This window comes from Gopherus flavomarginatus, chromosome 6 (assembly GCF_025201925.1).
Source record: "Gopherus flavomarginatus isolate rGopFla2 chromosome 6, rGopFla2.mat.asm, whole genome shotgun sequence".
In the NCBI taxonomy this organism is placed as follows: domain Eukaryota; kingdom Metazoa; phylum Chordata; order Testudines; family Testudinidae; genus Gopherus; species Gopherus flavomarginatus.
Genome location: NC_066622.1, coordinates 53,700,805 through 53,722,612, shown reverse-complemented (window position 1 = coordinate 53,722,612; position 21,808 = coordinate 53,700,805). Strand labels below are relative to the sequence as shown.

General features: G+C 49.6%; 1 protein-coding gene, 1 non-coding gene and 1 pseudogene across 2 annotated transcripts in view; 1 reads left to right on the top strand and 2 right to left on the bottom strand.

Moving 5' to 3' along the window:
* LOC127053869 (zinc finger protein 883-like) overlaps positions 1-21,808 on the top strand; it is a 433,432-nt pseudogene that overhangs the window by 128,918 nt on the left and 282,706 nt on the right.
* LOC127053665 (zinc finger protein 560-like) overlaps positions 1-21,808 on the bottom strand; it is a 159,015-nt gene that overhangs the window by 30,268 nt on the left and 106,939 nt on the right. The gene's annotated exons all lie outside the window — the stretch shown is intronic.
* TRNAS-GCU (transfer RNA serine (anticodon GCU)) lies at positions 17,060-17,141 on the bottom strand. Its single transcript has one exon. It is a non-coding gene; the product is annotated as a tRNA-Ser (tRNA).

Below are 21,808 nucleotides of genomic sequence, written 5' to 3'. Positions count from 1 at the left end.
ATTTCAAGGGCTCAGGCTCCCCTCAGCAGCAGGAGCTCTGGGACCTTTAAATCCCTGCCCCAGCCCTGAAAAGCTCCGGGTTCCCCCAGTCGTCAGAGCCCCAGGCCCTTTAATTTGACCCTGAGGGCTCCCAGCCACCTCTTTGGCTGGGAGTCCCTGGTTGATTTAACATCAAGTAACACCTCCCCACCACCAACCTTCCTTTTTGACCCACAGCAGTATTGGTGGGGCGGCGCTGGGGAAGGAGGGTTTGTTTCTGCAGGGCTGGGCGGGGTGTTTCCGCCAGGCTGGGAGGTCCTGAGTGGGGGGTGTTTCCGCAGGGCCGGGGGGTTTCGGTCCTCAGCTGTTTTCTTTGGAGTATTGTGGCCCTCGCTGTTTTACTCAAAGTACTGTACAGGAACTTTTCAGAGGGATTAAGGCAAAATGCCACATTTATTAGTAATACAGGTATCAATTAATACTCTATGATATGCACATGAGATATATATCACAGTCATGCATTCACGCACACACACAGACATAAACACACTCCGTCTTGCTGTTGTTACCAACTAGTTGCTCCCCTTAACTGCACTGGCCAGGTGAGTTAGATGGGGGAGGGGTGGAGCCGGGCTTCTACCGATCCAAATCGATGGTCCGATGGTGACAAGACGAGATCAGGGGTCCTTCTGCAAGACACCTCGCCTTAATAGCAGCTTCCCTCTTATGCAAATCTAGACCAGATTCAAAATCTGGGTCTGCGTCCGTTGGTCTTTGTGCTGCTTTTCTCTGGGTGTTGTCCCAATGCTGCTCAAAGAGGGTATTTTCTAAAGAAGGTGCTTGCTTCTAATCCGTGAGGCCATCAATGTGTCTGCTCTTCTTTACTGGGCCCACTTGACAAGTTGTATTGCCTTTGCTCTGGCTCCCATTCCCTCTTCAACTGTTGTAGCTGTCTGGAGGTGGGTGTCTTCCAAGCCTCACTCATTCACACCTCATTCAGTCAATAGAGCAATTGATTACAGAGTGCGGGGGAAGATCTTATTCTACTTCTAGCAAAAAGGCACATGTTTTCTTTTACTTTAACTATACTATCCTTAGGGGCTATAACATTTGATACAAAGTTTTCTACCAATTTTCTATATAGGGATCTAATACAAAGTTGTATGAAAATAGAGAGGCACAATGCCAAGTCATATGAATTACAAAATAACATCATGCCGGATGCAATGTCATAAAGATAAAGATACTTAATACAAAATAACACAATGCAACGTTATAAAGATTTATAGAGATAGTTAATACAGAGATTTCTCTACATCACCACTTTACGAGTTGTGCAGGCCTGTTGACGGCATTCGCGGGGCTTCTTGCTCGTGTGGATTCTCTGATGCTGAATAAGGTGAGAGCTACGATTGAAGGTTTTCCCGCACTCACTGCATTCATAGGACCCCTCCTGTGTGTGGATTCTCTGATGCCGAATAAGGTGTGAGCTGCGACTGAAAGTTTTCCCGCACTCAGTGCATTCATAGGATCTCTCCCCTGTGTGGATTCTCTAATGCCCAATAAGGTGCGAGCTCTGACTGAAAGTTTTCCCGCACTCATTGCATTCACAGAGCCTCTCCCCTGTGTGGATTCTCTGATGTTGAGAAAGGCCTGATCTGTAAGTGAAGTTTTTCCCACACTCAGCACATGTATTTTTTTTTGCTTTTCCCTGCAGATTTCCTGCTGTATTCTGGTTTCCTTAAGGCCCTTCTGAGTTCCCTGACAGGAAATAAATTTATCCATTTTCTCCCCTGGCTGGTTTCCCTGCTCTTTTTCTGGTCTGTGCTGAACCTCACACGTCATTGCATCACCTGCTGTGATACAGACAGAAACCTCAAACAGGGATGGAAAGGGGAAAGCCAAACCAAAACAAGTGCTGGAGAGAGGACAAATAAAAATCAGGAACTCCGCTCCCCCCAACAGGAGAGAGGAGGGGATCAATTCAGCCTTCACATCCCATCCAACTTCACAGGGGGAAGGGAGAAAGCTACTGCCCGGTGTCTGCTAGCATCTAGAGGAAGCCTTGAGCTATATTTACCCTGCGGATGCGACCCCTGCTATGGACAATAATGAACTGAGAGACTTCCCAAGAGCTGTGTAGGGCATCCTAGATGTTTCCTTCAGGCACTTACAGATTCTGAGTTGGTTTAATGTTTCCTCATCTGTGCGGGGAGATCTCAGGATCTCTCTTTCCTCTGAACCCTGGAGCTCTGGGACCCATGGCTCTTCCCCTTGTTCCAACTGGGAGATCATATCACGTTGGAAAACCAGAAACTCCGCTCAGATGAAAGAAAACAAAGGAGTTCAGTTGATTTCATACAACTTGATCATCAAAAACATTCTGTTAATTTATCTTCAGTGCTTAGTGTGACCTAGTGTGCCTGGGGCAGTCCTCACTGAAAATGCCAAGGTCAGAGAAGGCTGAAAAAGGGAGAGCAGATGCTCCCCATACTGGTGGTTAACACTGAAGTTACACTCACTGACCCGTCACAAACTGTGCTTCTGATCCCACACACTGGTTAACGAGACTCTGAAAAAAGAAATCACACGGCCCCCTTTATTGCATGACAGTTCTCTGACTCCTAATCAGCAACTAGGTCCCGTACAGTGAGAGGTTATTTAAAAACTCTGCTCACTGTGATACAGCATGGCCAGAGGGCAGCAGGAGAGTGATCCTAATTGGATCCAGGAAGTGGGTGGGTAGAAGGTTAGCCACATTACCCAGGTTTGGATCTCATCCAAAATACCATGCTGCCAGCCAATCCTTTAGCAGTTAAACTAAATGTTTAGAAGAAAGAACAAATGAAAGAATGAAGTTAAATTCCATCCTTCCAGACAATTCTTTAGCATCTAAACTAAAGGTTTAAAAGAAAGAAAGACAGAAAGAATTTAAATGGAAAAGCAGTCAGATACATTCCAAAATGGATATATCAGGTTCTTAGCAGTATTGGTGAGTTGCTGGCTTGAAAGTCTGTCTGGAACGCATCCACAGCTTGGATGGGTCATTCAGTTCTTTGTTCCAGGGTTCAGTTTGTAGAGAAGTTGCTCCAGAGGTAGGAATGGGGATTGAAGACAAGATGGAGATGATGCAGCTGCGCTTTATATTCCTTTTGCCATGTGGCTTGTACTTCCTGTGTCCCAAACACAAGCTTCACAGCACATGGCATGGAAAAGCTTTGGAGGTTTCATTACACAGGCAAACCCCGGCATGTCTTGCTGACTCAATAGGTGTATCCCCTTGGCCCATGTCTTCATTGTACAGCTGATGACCCTCAATGGGCCATCAAACATACTAGGCAATGTTGATGCCAATATGTCTGGAGGTGTCACCCAGAAAAACTGCACAAGTCTGGAAATACAGATATACCTTACATATCTGTAACTCACAATACAAAGGTGATAGAAACATAGAAACAAAATTATCATATTTGGCAAATCATAACATTTTCACTGACACTTTACATTGTATACCTAGCATGATTCACTGCAATTTTATCAGATTATATTATTTTATTATTAATACCAAAGTGTCTCACAATTTCATGCAGTCTCACACTTGCTAAACTAGTGAATTCCCAGGACCAGTTAACCAGGTCCTTGAAGATGCCAAACATTGTGCTTAGGAGGGATTGAAATACCCACATATCTTCTGGGAACACACACACAGACACTGTGTCAATCTGTACCCCTGTGTTCACTCTTCTAGAAAATTATGATCAATTTTGTACCCAGTATGGCTTGTGAGGTATCATTAGAAAAAGCATAACCTACTGAATATTATCCTCCTGTTAAAATGTGTAGTAACACTGCATGTAAAATTGTGAGATTTTACAGTATGATATTACTGAAAAAGTTACAGTTCTGGGGAACACCCACAGACCAGTTCCTCAGAGACAGCAAGGCAAACAGCTGATCAAACAACCATTCTCCTGCAGGGGGAAGGTGTGAAGACATTAAGGGCTGGTCTACACTACAGGGGACATCGATCTTAGATATGCATATTCAGCTACGTGAATAACGTAACTGAAGTCGAATATCTAAGATCGGATTACTCACCCATCTTCACCGCGCGGGATCGATGTCCTCGGCTCCCCCTGTCAAATCAGCAACTCCGTTGGGGTTGGTGTTGTTCTGGAATCGATATAAGCGCGCTCGGGGATCGATATATGGCGTCTAGATGAGACGCGACATATCGATCCCCGACCAATCGATTTTAACTCGCCGATACGGTGGGTAGTCTAGATGTAGCCTTACATTCCATCACAGGGACCTATTGAGGCTGTTGTGGAAAACGACCACAGGATTAATATTTGAATCAGCTCAGCCTGAGGCTCTTTTCTTGGTTACAAGCACGCAGGGGGCGACAGCTATTGGAATACTGTTCCCGAGCTAAAAATCACACAAGCTTTTTACAGCTTAAAACCACAAACAATGACACATACGTTGCACGTTAATTTCCTTATTTGGAATATATTGCAAAATATGATGCAGGTCAAAAGCAAGCTGAACAATCAGTTTTCCATATTTGGCCTTTCCTGTTATTTTTATTACACCTGGTGATATGGGAGCAAGACTCTCCATGTCTCAAGAAATGTCACTACCAACCTAGGCCATTTTCACATGCTGGGGTGCAATCCAGATCAGCGAGGAGTTGTGTCATCTGTAATCCTGGGTGAGATTCAGTGTTCTGCTGCTGGAGCTCCCCTGTCTGGATACTCCCACCCAGCGTTCAAGGACGCACTGAGTGTCTGTATGATAAGTAACCCTGGATTGGCAGCTCTGACTCCAGCGGCCTGCTTGTTACACCCCAAGCACATTCTGGTTTGGGTAGAGAAGGCTCAGGGTTTGAGAGAAGGCTGGGGGTAGGAAGCTTCTGTTCATTATGCTGGACCTAAGCCCAGTTTTACTTGAGTAAAGAGGAGATATTTGACATTGTGTGATGCTGCTCCTGTGCTTTGTTCCCAAAGTGTTCTGCAGCAGAGGAGGGTCTCTGGTAGTATGTATGTTACTGGCCTATTGGGGTGATGCTGAAACAGGACAGGGTACAGATGGCATTGTGGGGGTGGCATGAACCTTCACTCTTCATTTCCCCTTCCAAGAACAGAAGGGACAGGAATCCTTACCCAGCAAGACCATCGTCTCATAGTTCCCCTGCATGACATCTCTGTAGAGGGCTCTCTGAGTGGGGTCCAGCAGAGTCCCCTCTTCCCTGGAGAAATACACAGACACCTCCTCGAAGGTCACTGGCCCCGGAAAGAGCAGGAGTCCAATACTCAGTACCTGCTGACCCACTCACAACCCCACTATTCACGGAACAGCAGCACCAGGGAAATGGAAGCTCCGGGAGGCACATGTTAACAGAGTCCCACCCCACCTTGCTTACAGCAGCCAGGAGGCATCAGAGGATAGAAAGAGAGAACCTTTGTGTCTCCCATCTGACAGACAGAAGCAGGGTCTTCACATTTATCACATAGCTACTAGCCAGAGCTTAATATAGGAGATGGGGCTGTCTCTGGACCCTGATAGTGGCTCCCTGGTAGGAATCCAAGCACTCTCCAAATAAAATATATGGAAGAAAGGGGAAGTCAATCATAAAGAATAGAAGTTAGAAGGTCAGAATTGTAGTGCCCATTAACAAAGGTTTAGAGAAAATAGAGCCTATCAAACTAACGGGATATCCTTATTGGATGAGATCAAAAGTTTGGTTGCAGCTAATAGTATTGATGTAATATACTTAAACTTCCATAAGAGACATGACTTGATTAGCACAATATTTTTAATAAAAAAAACTAGAATGATACAAAATAAACACGGCATACATTAAATAGATTAAAAACTCTGATAGTAAATGGGGAACCATGATCGAGTGGATTTCTTTCTAGCAGGTTCCTGCAGGGATTGGTTCTTGGCCCTGTGCTATTTAACATTCTTATCCATGACTTAGAAGAGAGTACAAAATTATCACTGATAAAGTTTACAGTTGCCACAAAGATTGGGGTTGGTGGTAATTAATGAAATGTCAGTAGATTCAGGCTCCATCACTGAGAGTCTGGGAAGTTGTCCCAGCCCTGGCTGGAGGGTTATTTCCTGTTCCACAAAGAGGGGAAGTTCCATTCCCAACTCCTGTGCCTTGAAATTAGGACCTATCTGACACTACACCCCATATTCATCATAGTGGTATGATTATAATATGATTAGGACATAATTATGATCTATTTTGTAGAAGATGCATCATGTGTGGTGTCACTGGAAAAGTTCTGATTTGCTGAATATGATTATCCTATTTGTGTGCACATATCATGTTCGTATCTGAAGTTATGGATATTGACTCTGGATCTGTATTTCAAATGTGCTTACTCTGGGTAACACCCACAATGAGCCTTTCAGGTACAACAATGAAGAAGCCAGACAGTGCTGATGGCTCAACAAAGACAATGGACTGTGGAAGAGCTTAGCCTTCCTGTGAATGTTTCAGCCAGCCTATGAGTCATGGCTACTATGACTCAGCAGGGCCTGTGACCAGACCACATGACACTAAACTCCATTTTAGTACCTGTATTTTTCCACAAAATGGACTAGGAACTGAGTTTGGAACAAAAGGTTCCCACCATATGGAAAAGCTACATAAGGTGGGGTGTGACATCATCTCTTGGCCTCATTCTCCACACAAGAGAACTTCTGGAAACACCTGAGAAACAAAAACGGATGTGGGGGAAGTGCTGCTCCCAGGATCAAGAGATTTCTAGCTTGTGTATGGAAACTTGGGGGACTGCTTGTACCATCAGTCAGGGTGAGAAATTGCTAATTCAAATTCTATCCATCTAGTATGTTAGGCTTAGTCTGAGTTTTGGTTATTTGCTAAATAATCTGCTTTGATCTGTTTGTTACCACTTATAATCACTTAATCTATCTTTCTGCAGTTAATAAACTTGTTTGATGCTTTATCTTAACCAGCGTATTTTGAGTGAAGTGTCTGGGGAAAATCTCAGCTTGTTGTGCACATCTGTCCCATATCGAGGGGAAGGGGAACTACATTAATGAGCTTACATTGTAGAGATCCCTGTGCACTATAAGATGGTATCATTCTGGATTTATACTACAGCAAGTGTGCAAGGTTGGGGAGTGGGAAATTGGCTCTTGTCTTCTATCTGTCCTTGAGTGGCTTAGGTAACGCGCTCAGGTAGCTTAGTTGGCCGCATGGCGCCACCTGCTGTTGTGTTGGGTGATAACAGGCCCTGGAGAGGCTGGCGAAATCTCCAGCAAAGCAGTGTGACAAGGGCCAGCCCAGCGTGAGGGTTAGAGGACACAGCAGTTCCCAGAAGCTCCACAAACTGCCTCCTGGGGGTGACAACCCATCACGCCCTACACTACACACGTCTCAGCAGGTTTGTCACATGCTGTCCCCTCCCTTTCTCCACCCGAGATATTTCCTGCTTCCCACCACCTCTAGCAATTCCCACCCTCTTATGCATTTACTCCTCCTCAACCTCCAAGCAGAGCCCGCCACCCTGATAATCTCTTACCTGAGCCAGCTGCATTGCAGCCATTTCCTTGCCCCTGGGAGGACGAGATGATCTGCAGCGAAACATGGATGTTATTCTCTGGCCTGCCGGGGTGAAAAGGGCAAGGTGTGAGAATTCAGACTAGGCTTTTGTCCATTCCCCAAGCCGATTCCCCCCAGCTTTCCCCCTGCTAATGCACATTCTAGGTTCTAGCACACTGTGAAGCACAGAGTGACCTTATTCCAGTACAGGCCTAGCCCCCTCTCACCAGGGTGTAAACCTCTGACACATGGGGAAACCCTCCCAGTAACAGTCTCTCTTTTACATGTATCAAGTTTGCGGACAACACCAAGCTGGGAGGGGTTGTAAGTGCTTTGGAGGATTGGATTAAAATTCAAAATGATCTGGACAAACGGGAGAAATGATCTGAAGTAAATAGGATCAAATTCAGTAGAGACAAGTGCAAAGTACTCCACGTTGGAAGGAACAATCGGAGGCCAGAGAAGAGCAGAAACAAAGGAGTCACTTTGGGGGATTCTCCCTGTCATTGTCCCCAAGGCAGCTGTCTCAGGTTTACAAAGGTGTTTCATGTTCCAGCCTTTATACAGTCTCTCCTGGGAGTGCCCCTTTCATGGACTGGGCCTAGTTTTAGTTTTTGGTAGTTAACAAGCTTGGTTTATTGTTCATCTAACCAGTATGTGTGGATTGAAGTGTGTTGGAAACTCTGTTTGGGATAACAAGCTGGTGCATGTCATTTTCCGCTGATGAAATGACAGACTTCATATGAGCTTGGGTCGTTCAGTAGCGTGCTGGACAGTGCAAGATGCACATTTCTGGGGGAAAGTTGGGCACTTGAGAATTTGCTGGTTTTCTCCTGAGGTGTAATTCATGAGTGGCTGTCTAGCAGCACCCAATACTGTGTAGCTGGGAGTGAGTTACATGCTGGAGACTGTGTGTTAATTGGCCAAGAGGGGCTGTTCTCGCGGGAAAAGAGTGGAAAAGGCACCCCATGCTGGAGGACTGAGGGGACAGCTATTTAACAGTCCAGATTGTACTCTGGGTAACATCACAGACACTCATTATGACAGAGCCTCTTACAACACAGAGAAAGTAAATCCATGTCCCAGAAATCGAAGACTCCAGACAGAGGGCAAGTGTCCCTGGCACTGCTTCTTGCTGACAGAGAGGTTCAGAGACAGTGCGAGAATCCTGGGGATGCTGGGAACAGGACGCATGGGCTGGCGGGGTTCGGTGGAGAAAGGGAACAGGAAGGGCAGGGATATTACTGAATCCAGGATCTCAGCAGTACTAGATGACAGGATAGCACGTAGTGCAGCCCATTGGAAAACACAATCCCAACTATACATACAAAATGATGGGGTCTAAATTAGTTGTTTCCACTCAAGAGATGGATCTTGGAGTCACTGTGGATAGTTCTCTGAAAACATCCACTCAATGTGCAGCAGCAGTGAAAAAAATTGTACAATGTAGGAAATAATTAAGAAAGTGATAGATATGACAGAATATCTCATAGATCATATTTGTAAAAACAGCAAATAAATCCATGATACACCCACATCTTGAATACTGCATGCACATGTCACCCCATCTCAAAAATAGATATATTGGAATTGGAAAAGGTTCAGAAAAGGGCAACAAAAATGATTAGGGGTATGGGACAGTTATGCCAGATCTAACCCCCAGTTTCACTTGAGCAAACAGGAGATATTTGACACTGTGCAATACGGCTCCTGTGCTCTGTTCCCAAAGTGTTCTGCAGCAGAGGAGGGTCTCTGGTATTATGTGTGTCACTGGCCTATTGGGGTGATGCTGAAACAGGACAGGGTACAGATGACATTGTGGGGGTGGCGTGAACCTTCACTCTTCATTTCCCCTTCCAAGAACAGAAGGGACAGGAACCCTTACCCAGCGAGGTCACAGTCTCATAGTTCTCCTGCATGACATCCCAGTAGAGGGCTCTCTGAGTGGGGTCCAGCAGAGCCCACTCTTCCCTGGTGAAATACATAGCCATCTCCTTGAAGGTCACCAGCCCCTGAAAGAGTAACAGTCCAACACTGAGGACTTGCTGCCCCACTCACAGCCCCACTATTTGTGGCAGAGAAGAGTGAATCAAATGGAAGCTCTGGGTGGATCATAGTCAGGAGAGTCCCACCTCGACCTGGCTCAGAGTATCCAGCAAATGCCAGGGTGAGGGGATGAAGAGAGAGCCCCTTATCTCTCCCAGCATATCCATCACCCCCCTACTAGCCACTGACTGATACAGGAGATGGAGCCCCTAGCAGAGTCCAGGGAGAGCTCGCTGGTAGGATGCCCAACACCCTCCTCATTGTGAGGAGCGGGATATGAAGGGAGAGGCAACTCCAATAAGCCTGACTCACGGGTGTCCCCTTTATATCTCACAGCAGCTGATGGTTAATGAGGTCAGGCTCCAGCACTAGGAGTCTGGTCAGTTTGACTAGCTCCATGTAGGTGGGTTATTTTCTCTCTTCACAAATTAGGGCATTTCCACCTCCAAACCTCCTGGGTCTGTTCCTAGAATCTAGGCCACTTAGTAAATAACTCCCAGCAGGTCTGCCACACCCTGGCCTCCTCCTTTCCCCACGCTGTGAATTTCCTGCCCCGCTCCAACCTCCAAACCAGACTCTGCAAAACTTCCCACCTCTGGTGTATTTGCTCTCCCTTTCCTCCAGCAGGAACCCACCAGCAACCCCCCCATAATCTCTACCTGGACTGACTCCACTGCAGCCATTTCTCTTCCCTGTCCCACGCCAGGCTGGGATGAGCTGGAGCAAAACATTCTGCAGCCTGTCTGGGGGAGAAGGGCAGTTGTGGGCGTTTCACAACCGGTTTTAGTTAATTTCACATCACAATTCCCCCAGGCCCTTTCCCTGCAGACAGACACCCTAGATTCTGTCATGCTGGGAAATGCTCAATCTGTTTATTACAATTTAGACCTGGCCCCTCCTGCCAGGCTAAGTCCACAGACACATTTTTAACCTCCCTTCTCTCTCCCCTCACCCCTTCTCTGAACACAAGGCTAGAAAAGAGCAGAACCAAAGGAGTCACTGTGGGGGATTCCCTCAGACACTGACCCCACGGCAGCCACACCCCAGCAGGGGGAATATGGAGTCAGGAACTGGCTTTTGCTCTGTCTGATCCTTGTTTTGTTCACTGGAAAGTGCTTCTGCCCCGGGATGCAGCAATACATGTGTCTGGGTGGACTAGAGAGCTGGAAATCTCTCCCCCACATTCATTTCTCCCACTGCCCCTTTCAGTCTCTCCTTCCCCTGTCCTCTCTCCCTGCCCCTCTGGCTGGGACAGTCCCATTCCTGGGGGCTTTGCTCTCCCATGGCTGGATTTCCTCCTGGCAATCGCTAATGGGAGGAGAAATGAGGTGGTGTTGTTTGTGCAGAGTCACTTTCTTGCCAGACCCTAGGACATTCCCTGAGGTCTTTCAGTTACCTGGAGACTCTGGCTCAGAATTTAGTAGTTACAGGGCCCAGAACTGCCCTAGGGGGCTAGGACCAGCTGCAGAAAGTCATCCCCTGGGCCGGGCAGAGAAGAAGCTTTAATTAAGATCACTTCCCAGCACAGAGCCCCACTGGGGGAGCAGCAGCTGCCAAGCCTGGTCTCCCAGATCACAATGGAGGCTGCAGCATCTGACCCAGGAAGTTGAACCCCAATATCCTGAGCAGAGAGGGACAGAGTGTATGAGCAGCTTCCCTCCTTTAGCTCTCAGGGGAGAGCAGCTAATGGGAGCCCCTCCTCACAGGGAGAATGGCTGATCTCATTTGACCCACTGTCCATCTGGAATCACTCCTTGTCTTTCCATACAGTGACTCTGGATTAACAACGGTCTCAATGACACCGGATTTCAGAAAGAATGAGTTCAGAACGCTGTGGAAAAGACCATCGTGTGGCAGTGCTGACTCCCTTCCCACCTCCCTCACCCCCGCAGATCTAGGACAAGGACTGGGGGCAAAATTTTTCCAAATGGAACCGAAATTTCCTGCAGTTTTCCAAAGATGAGAAAAGTAAATTCTGTGATTTCACACTAACAGTGTTTGCTAAGTGGACAGAAAGTTATCACAGTGACAGGGCACGTGACTGGGGAATGGACTTGGTGACCTAGTGACTAGGAGCCAGGACTCTGGTACAAGTTGACCAGAGAGAAGGATCATGGTTAGCAGCAGCCCCCAGACACCCCCTAGTACCCAGAGCCCAGACCCCCAAGCCAGGGGCCCCAGACACCCCCCAGCCAGGATCCCATCAGATATTCCCTGGGAAGCAGCCCCCAGAGTCCCTGGCCAGGGACCCCAGATACCCCTCAAAGCCCCACCGGCCAGAGAACCCCCACCACACGATGATTGCCAGGTTGGGAATCCCAAAGGGTTCCCCCCACCAAGAGCCCCCAGCAGCCAGGGACCCCCTCAAGGGACCCCCCCCCACTGGGAACTCAGTCCCTCACTGCCTGCCTAGAAACTTCCTCACCCTCCAGAACGATCTACCCTGACATTTGCCTGGCATCCCCTTCTCTGCCCAGTGTGACCCCCTGATGCTTTACAGTGCGACCCATCACTCTGCTTCCCTGGCATGCCCTCACCTAGTGCCAGGGATCCCCTCCCCCAGCTCTGTGCACTGGGCATGGCAACAAAACAAGGAACCAGCGGGGGAAGCACAGACAGAGCCCCTGGCACAGAACCAGGCTCCCTCTAACCATCTGTCCCGCCTCCCCAAGAGACACCCACCCCCACTGTTCTGCAGCCACCAGGCCCCCAGCAATACCCACCTCCAGGACCCATAGCCTCAGGGATGGGCACATCAGAACCACCACCCCCGAAAACCCCAAACCTCCACAACCCACCAACCTGACTAGGGTACCCCCTGCCCATCCACCCAGAAGCCTCTCCCTACCACAATGCCCCTTCAGCTGCAATCTCCCCACACAGACACCTTCCCTGCCCCTGCAAGTGTTACCTCACAGAGTGTGAGAAGTGGCTAGAAAGTTAACACCACCTCCTGCTGGCCAGTCACACAGGCAGAGGGAGCCTGGGGAGTGCTTCTTTAACAGGAGAATGGAAGACCTGGAGGGCAAGAAAGATCCACGGGCTGTCACTAGCAAATAATGGCCACCATGGATCCACCCCGGAGGCGGCTGCATCTTAGCACATTGGGAAACAACCCATCATATTCAATTAGAAATAAAACAACTAGAGAGAAGTGGGGCAAATGTTTGGGGTATTTTATATCAATCTTTGAGACAAGCAGAGAGAACCCTGTCACAAAGGACATTTGATAACATGAGAGAAAACCACCAAGATCGGAGGGGATTTGATGTTGCTATTAAATAACTAGTGGAAAAGGGGGACTTTTGGACTGGATTTTATATGACTGTCCAATACATAAACAGAATGTGATGGTCCCCCCCGGCCACGGGACAACCATTCACGTGAGCAGCTCAGAGCCCTTTGAGGAGCTGATTTAAGGGCGGGGGGGAGCTGGAAGGCTCCCTGGACAATGGAAGGGGGCCGCAGGGGAATTGGGAAATGGGGTCTGGGCAGTCTCCATGGGGGATGTGCTCCTCCCTTCCCTTCCCTGCCCTGGCAGAGAACGGGAACCTCATCCCATCCCACTCCAGGTGGAGCCATGTTCTGGGGAATGACCCAGGGCAACAATTTCCCACCCAAACAAGGACAAACCGCTGCAGATAAAATGAGTGGGAAAATCCACCCTCTATCGGAGAGATTTTAAATTGACATTTGAGAAGTATGGAGAGAAAAGGGAAAATCAGAGGCAATTAGAGAGCTGATCATTGGGGGGGGGGGAGGAGAATCTCCCTGGATTTTATAGCCACGTTTGATAATGAGAGAGAAAAGGGGAAATCTTGAGAGAATGTGTGTGTGGGAGGAAGTGGCAAAAACAGGGACAGGATCCAGTTAACTCACCTCCCTCCCACCCCGGGAATGTCCTGGCTGCACAGAGACAGATCTACCCCCCCCACCCCAGTGACCTCCCCCCCTTGCAACTCCGGCTTCTCCTCCCTCCTCGACACCTCCGCCCTCACACTATAGGGGGGGGCTCTGCCAGCGCCTCCCCCTGAGCTCAACTCCTGCTCCTCCCCCCAGCCCGGATTGTGAACTTTAGCCCCCCACGAACCCTGCCTCCAGCTGCCTGACCCCCCCCACCCATCAATTTTCTGCTCTGCGCCCGCCCCTCCCACGCTCCCTGTTACTCCCCCGCCCCGCTCCAGCCCCGCCCCCAGCGCCCGGCGGAACGTTACGGCTGGTCCGGGCAGGGGGAAGGGCAGCGGCTTCAGTGGCTGTTACTGGGTATGCGCAGTGCCCGGGAGTAGCACATTGCTATGGGGAGGGATTTAATACACCGCCCCCCCCGCCGGGCCCGGGGTCCGCCCCTCCCCCCCACACGACGGCCGGGCCCCGGCCCCCCCATCCCAGCGGGGTGGGCGGGCGGATCCTCCTGTAGCTTCACTGGGGCCGAGGCGCCTTCAAGGCTTCTCCCAGGCTCCCTTGGGCAGACTCACTTTCCTGCCCCCGAACGCCTCTCATTCCCCGGAGGCTCCGGGTCACAATGTCCCACCGCCCTTCCCCCGCCTGCAGCTCCGGCTTCTCCCTTCCCGCCCCCACCAGCCACACCAAGGGGAACCCCCGGGCCCCAGTCACTGTCCCCACCTGGATCCCAGCGGGGCCGGGGGCAGATCCTGGCTGCAGCTAAGAACAGCGGCTCCGCTCCGGCTCGGGCAGCTCCAGCGCTGCTGGCAGCATGTGGAGAACCAGGAAGCAGCTGTTCAGCCCGGGCTCCGCGTCACAATATGCCAGAGCCCCGCCCCCAGGAGCTGCCCCGCCCCCGAGCTGAGCCAGAGCCCCGCCCCCAGGAGCTGCCCGCACCTGGGATGTGTCAGAGCCCCGCTCCCTGGAATTTACCCATGTTGGGTCTCTGAGCTTTGTTCTCCTGCCGCCTTCTTCCCAGCACACTCCTGCTCCCTTCCTGTGTCTGCAAAAACCCCCTCTCAACCAGGACCGGCTGCAGTGCTCGCTGAGGCTGACTCCAGTGGCTGAAGTTGCCTCCATCTCTACTTCACCTGGAGTGGGAGAGACAAAGAGAGGAGATGGTCCCAGGGTGTGAAAACAGAATCAGAGGGCAAGGAAAGAAGGACTGTTTGGAAAGATGGGTTTTTTGTGGGGGGGGGGGAGCCAGAGGGATTCAGAAGAAGTTGGGCAGCAGAGGCTCAGGGAAATTGAGGGGAACCTCCTGGGTGTCTCAGTGTTGCCCAGGGTTTGTACAGCACCTTGCATAATATGGGGTCTGATCTCAGTCATGGTCTGTGCAGCACCTGGGAGCCCTGATGTCTGTTTCCTGATCACAGGCTCTGGGAATGGAGAGAAGGAAACCTCAGCACCTGAAGGTTAATGCAGCCCTGTGTGCAACCCCTGCTAGGGTGATCCGACAGCAAATGTGAAAAATTGGGATGGGGGTCGGGTTAATAGGCACCTATATAAGAAAAAGACCCAAAAATCGGGACATCTAGTCATGCTAGTCCCTGCTGTTCTCATAAGGGGTCGGCTTAGAGAGGGTTTGGCTATGCTTGCAGCTGTCCAGCGCTGGGAGTTAAAGCTGTCTTCCTACAGCTGTTTAGGGAAAGCGCTGCAGTGTGGACACACTGACAGCTACCAGCACTCTGTCTTGGCCACATTTGCAGCGCTGTTGGGAGTGGTGCATTATGGGCAGCTATCCCAGGATTCAAGTGGCTGCAATGTGCTTTTCAAAAGAGGAGGGTGGGGTGGAGTGTGACACAGAGCGTGGGGGAGACAGAGCGAGTGGATTTTTGGAGCTGACACTGTGTCAGCTCCCTGCCTGGCAAGTTCAAGCCTCCTCCCCCACCCCTCTTTCATTCACTAAATGCAAATAGCCGCCTTTGTTTTTTTCCTCACAGACTAGATAAGCCGCTGATCCAAAACAGACCCCCCCCCCCGTGCCCAACCGGCTGCTTCTCTCCTCAAGCAAACACCAGCTGTGGGTGTTCCAAAGGGATCCCCCTGCCTCTGCTCATTCACTGTAAACAGTAACTGTGTTTGGTTTTTAGATAAGCAGCTCCGGGAGCCTTGAGCTCACAACAAAACAAACAGAGGCATCACACCAAAACAAAGAGCGTTATCTCTACTTAAAGCATTAAGGGAAGGTTCCGGAGGTCAGTGACAGCGTAGTAAGATTAATCCTGTTTACACTGGCACCACAGCGCTGCATCACCAGCTCTGTTCTCTTTATTTCTCTCGTCGAGTTGGAGCACATGCAGCACTGTAGCCAGGGAGATACAGCGCTGTATGTGCCTTGCCAGTGTGGACGGGGAGTAAGTTACAGCGCTGTAAAGCCACCACTTGCACTGTAACTCTCCAGTGTAGCCAAGGCCTGAGTTGTAGTAATAATAGCAGCCAAGAATCCGGTGGCACCTTATAGACTAACAGACGTATTGGAGCATGAGCTGTCGTGGGTGAATACCCACTTCGTCAGATGCAACAATAGTCCCATATGGGCTAGTGGTCAGGATTCCTAGTTTTCACCCAGGTGGCCTGGGTTCAACTTCTGGTGTGGGAAGAGTGCAGAGCTTTTGCCCAGAGTGGAGGCAGGAAATGAAAGGAACAGGAAGGGATCCTGCCAGCAGTGGAGTTAGACAGTGTAGGGAGGGGACCCCAGAAGTCGGGGTGGGGCAGTGGTTTGGGGGGAGATGAGGGAAGGATCCCAGCAGTGCGGGAAGTTGACAACCTGGAGAGCACAGGCCTGGAATGGGGACCTGGAAGAGTGAATGTGTCCCTCTAAACCCATCAACTGCAGACTAGGCAGGCTTGGAAGAATTGTGTATTTGTTGGTAAATGTCAATTTCTGTGTAAACACACAACCCAATGGCAAAATATTTCCATCAATAATCATCAAAATTGACAGATGGGCAAAGTAAGAAACATGCTGCTTGAGAACTTATCATGTTGTAGGAGCAGCAGTGATCTGTATGCTCTGTATAACCTATATGCTCAAAAGGTCTGTTAAACTCCCCCAGCTTGTGTCCTTTCCCTATTTGAATGCCTGTGAAGTGGCTTTCCCACTCTCCTTTCTACCTCCAGTGAATGCCTTTCACCCGGCCCATCTGGCCAGTGGTTCGCTGTGTTACATTCTATTGCACCTCAGGGAGACTGATCTTCACGCACCGTCCATCGCTGCGCTGTGGGACACTTACCTTAAAGGATCCTGACATCTCCACTGCCAGGCCTGTCCTGGGAGCGTGAGTATGAGTGTGACACCCTCCCTCATCCCTTTTTTTGAGCTTAGCTATCAAGCTAATAAATATGCTACTTTCTGCCAAACTCTGGGGGGGAGGGGCATTATTAGTCCTCTCTAAGCTTACTAACTGACCCAATTTTGGGTAACAGAAGCAATATCGTTTGATCTGTTATTGTACCAAAGGGGGAGATGGTTGTCTATAAAGGAGGGTAAAGACTAAATGCCTCTGATGAAAATGGGATTTGAACCCATGCAAGCAGAGCATAATGGGGTAGCAGTCCATCACCTTAACCACTCGGTCACCTCATCTGAGCTGTCAAAAAACGGACAGGAGGAGAAATCTAAGGCCGGCAGAGATAGGGACACGAAGGAGTTTTTAAATACTAAGCGTAAGCAGGGTCTGAATGAGCTCCCCTCTCTCACCTAGTGAGGAGCTGGGGAAAGACTTCAGGAACAGACCGTGTTTGCATAGACACACCTACTCTGCCTAACTATGCAGCATGATGGGGCCGCTTCCCCAAAATGACCAGTTTGGGATGGTCTTGGGTTACAAATCACTTTAGGATTGAGTGGAATGAAATGTTATTCTCCTTCCTGTATGAGTGAAGGGCAGCAGAACATACCTAGTCCGTCCTGATGGAGGGGTAGGTGAGTGAGGAATAGCTTTTATTGGACTGCAGAGAAGTGATTGAGGACGTCACCCTAAACCAGTGGTCCCCAAACATTTCACATTGTGCTCTCTTAGCCATGGCTGTGGCCCCTCGGAAGCCACGGTCAAGAACCGGGGCTGGGAGGAGTGGGGCTGATGCTTGCTGGAGAGAGGGGTGCGGACAGGGGTAAAGGGGTCGATGCCGGGCTGGGAGCCAGAGTCTCAGGCTGAGGGTGGGGTTGGGGAAGAGCTGTGGCAGAGTGGTGCTCCCTCCCTGCCCTCTATGTGGGCTGGCTCAGGTCCTGAGGTGTCCCCATGAATGTTCCTCTGTGTCCCCCTAGGAGTCGCACCCCACATTATGGGGACCACTGAACCCTACTCGCTAAGCCGGGGCTAGTGATGCCAAACCCCCGGTAAAGGGAGAACAAGTGTGGGGGCCCCAGCACCAGAACCATGCCCCTACCTTCTGTCTGTGGCTCTACCCCCTTCCACCCATGGCCCCATCCACTGTCACTTCTGTTCCACTCCTTCCCCCACCAGCCCCACCCTATCACTCCTTTACCCCTGCCCTGCTGTGGCCCTGAGACCAGAGAAGCTCTGTGCCCCTGCTGTAGCCCCTGGGCTGTAACAGGGAGTGGGAGCTCCTCCAGCCCTGGGGCTGACATAGGGGAGACTTTTCCAGGGGGACCTAACTTGGCCAGGGCCCCTGATCATGGGCCCCACTGTCCCCTTGGCAGTGCAAGGTTTGGGGAGGCTGAGCCCCCTTGTCATAAACAGATAGCTAAGGGTTAATGTTCTTTTACCTATAAAGGGGTAACACCAGTAACCTAAAACACCTGACCAGAGGACCAATCAGGAAACAAGAGTTTTTCAAATCTGGGTGGAGGGAAGTTTGTGTGTGAGTTCTTTGTTCTTTGTCTTGTGTCTGTGGCGTCTCGGCTATGAGAGTGATTTTTCTATCTCCTGCCTTTCTAATCTTCTGTTTCCAAGTTGTAAGTACAAAGATAATAAGACAATAAGTTTATATTGTTTTTTTTGTATTTACATGTTTGTAGTTGCTGGAATGTTTCAATTGTATTCTTTTGGGATAAGGCTGTTTATTCATTTTTTTCTTTTAAGCAAATAACCCTGTATTTGTCACCTTAATACAGAGAGACCTTTTTTATGTCCTTTTCTTTCTTTTTATATAAAGCTTTCTTTTTAAGACCTGTTGGATTTTTTCTTTAGTGGGGACTTCAGGGAATTGAGTCTGCAGCTCACCAGGGAATTGGTGAGAGGAAGAAGTCAGGGGGAAAATCTCGTTGTGTTAGATTAACTAGCCTGACTTTGCATACCCTCTGGGTAAGGGGGAAGAGAGATTAGCTATCTTGGTAACATATACCTACGTGCACACTGGAAACAGGGAGGGGGAAGTCCCTCTGTTTAGATTCACGGAGCTTGCTTCTGTATATCTCTCCAGGAACCCAGGGAGGGAACACCTGGAGGGGAGGAGGGGGAAGGGAAATGGTTTATTCCCCTTTGTTGTGAGACTCAAGGCATCTGAGTCTGGGGGTCCCCCGGGGAAGGTTTTGGGGAGACCACAGTGAGCCAGGCACTGTATAAATCCCTGGCTGGTGGCAGCTTTACCAGGTCCAAGCTGGTAACTAAGCTCGGAGGTTTCCATGCTAACACCCATATTTTGGACGCTAAGGTCCAAATCTGGAAAAAAATGTTATGACACCCCTCCCCCCTGAGCCTCCATTACGAGCCGCCCAGGCTACCACTGCTCAGTGTGTGGCCAGTCTCTGTGTTTTCTGCTGCTCGTTCTGGGGAGCCTGGCCGGCCTTAGGGGTGGTGTCCCCCGATAGCCGCCCAGGGCTCCAGGGGTCAAAGGGCACCGTGTGGCAGTGCAAAGGTGCTCACTGCTCTCCCCTGCCCCAATGCTCCTCCATGGGTCCACAGAGGTTTGAGAGGAGTAAGGAGCAAACCTATGTGCTCCATGCGTCCTGGTCACTTTTCCCACTTGGGCTGTGCTGTGAGGGGAGCATCAGAAGCTGCTGCTCTCTGCCCTCCCGCTATGCAGCCCGGCTGAGGAATGTGACCTGCATGCAGGAAGCTCGGATGATCTCACTTCTTGCCCCCACATCCCACAGCCCCTAGGGGTGCCCAGATGAGCAGCGTTCCAGGGAGGAGTGGGGGGCAGCAATGCCAGCTGCTCCATGCACACAGGTCAGTCTCCCCATGTGGGTGCAGGAGGGGGTGCAAGGGTTTCTGTGATACCTATTCTATCAATATCGTCACTCAATACCAGGCACTCAAATTCACCAGTCTTAGTACTTAGACGTTTAGCGTTTGTATTTAAGCACTTCTAAAATGTGTCCCATTTTAGCTGTCTGCTATTACATGATGTAATTAAGGGAGACTCTTTCATTTCACTGTTTCTCATCAGAACCTACCTGTACATTATCATCTTCCATCCTCTCCACCTTACTAGGCTATAGAGAATCCCTTTGAATAGTTCCTCTCCTAACGCATGTCTCTGTCTGAACCCTGTGCTCCTCAGCGCCTGTCGGCTTTCCCCAGCTCTGAGACTGTGTTTAGCGTTTGTATTTAAGCACTTCTAAAATGTGTCCCATTTTAGCTGTCTGCTATTACATGATGTAATTGAGGGAGACTCTTTCATTTCACTGTTTCTCATCAGAACCTACCTGTACATTATCATCTTCCATCCTCTCCACCTTACTAGGCTATAGAGAATCCCTTTGAATAGTTCCTCTCCTAACGGATGTCTCTGTCTGAACCCTGTGCTCCTCAGCGCCTGTCGGCTTTCCCCAGCTCTGAGACTGTGTCTACACCACGCACCTTACCACGGTACAGCTGTGCCACTCTAACCATGCCACTGTAAGGTGCGCTGTGTGGCCGTCCTTATCGCTGAGAGAGAGCTTCCCCGGCAACAAAGCCAAACTACCTCCAATGAGGGGCAGGAGCTTTGTCACCGGGAGCACAGCTCCACCTATGATGCGCTGTTCACACTGCCGCTTTTCATGGCTCAAATTTTGGCATTCGGGGAGTGTATTTTCTCACCGCAGAGACAAAATTTTTAGCAACAAAAGCCGAAATTAAAAAAAAAATCCTCTGCAACCTATTTAATTTTACCTTTATACAACCTTTATACTGCCTCCAGTTCTGGTATCCTCATTTGAAAAAGATGTTGTGAAATTGGAGCTAGGGCAGCAAAGAGCCACCAAATGTTCTGAGGGCTGGAGAAAAATGCCTTCCAGTGAGCTATTGAAAGAGCTCAACCTGTTTAGCTTATCAAAAGAAGATTGAAAGGTGATTTCATTGAAATGTTGAAGGGCCTTAATGGAGAGAAAAGATTGGGTATTTACGGGCTCTTGAATGGAGCAGAGAAAGGCATAACAAGACCCAATGGCTGGAAAGTGAAAAGAGACAAATTCATATTACAACTGAGGCACAATAGTCAACAGCGAGGATGATTCACCACAGGAGCAAGCTACCAAGGAAAGTGGTGGATTCACAATCTCCTGATGTCATTTAATGAAGACTAGATGCCTTTCTGGAATGTGTTTGCCCCCGAAGTAGCTGTTATGTCACACAGGAGGCCTGTGATATGCAGGTTAGATGCTCTAATGGTGTCTTCTGACCATGAAGTCGACTAATTTCTGAAAAACCGAGTGTAGCATTGGGAGCAGCGTCTGATGTTTTCCTGTCTAGCCGGCTTGCTGCCTAGAACGAACGCTCCTTGAGTGGGGTGATCCACAGGGAGTAGCTCAAACCTCCAAAGTGCCTGGCCAGGGGCAGGACATTAGCCCAGCAAGGGAGGGGTGTGGCAGTGACATCACAAAGGCCTTTTGCAGGACCTCAGACTATTGGTCAAAGGTGGTGGGGAGGTCGTGACCTCACAGAGAGATGCTGACATCAGCCAGGCAGGACAGGGGCGAGGGGCCAGGGAAACCTCAGAGACCTCTGTGGCTTTGCTTCAGCACGTTTCCTTCTCCAGGTCTCTCTTTGAGGACTGAGAGATTATTTGGGGTCATGGACGTGAGCGCCAGGAGGAACCTCTTTCGAGTTTCCTCCTTCCCTTGTAGTGATTTTACTAGAAAACAGCCGTCCCTGTTTAGAAGGTAAGAGCCTCCTGGAGGTTTGAAACCTGTTCAGTCTGATCTAGCTGGTGACAAGTGAATTCTAGGCATGGAAAACACGAGCTTAAGGAGGCAGAATTTTATTGCGCACCTGGGATTTTGTCCCTCAGAATCGCTGGGGACATTAGGGTTTGTCCTTTTTGTTTCACCTCTTCCTCCATCCCTCTCTCCTCTTCTTCTCTTGC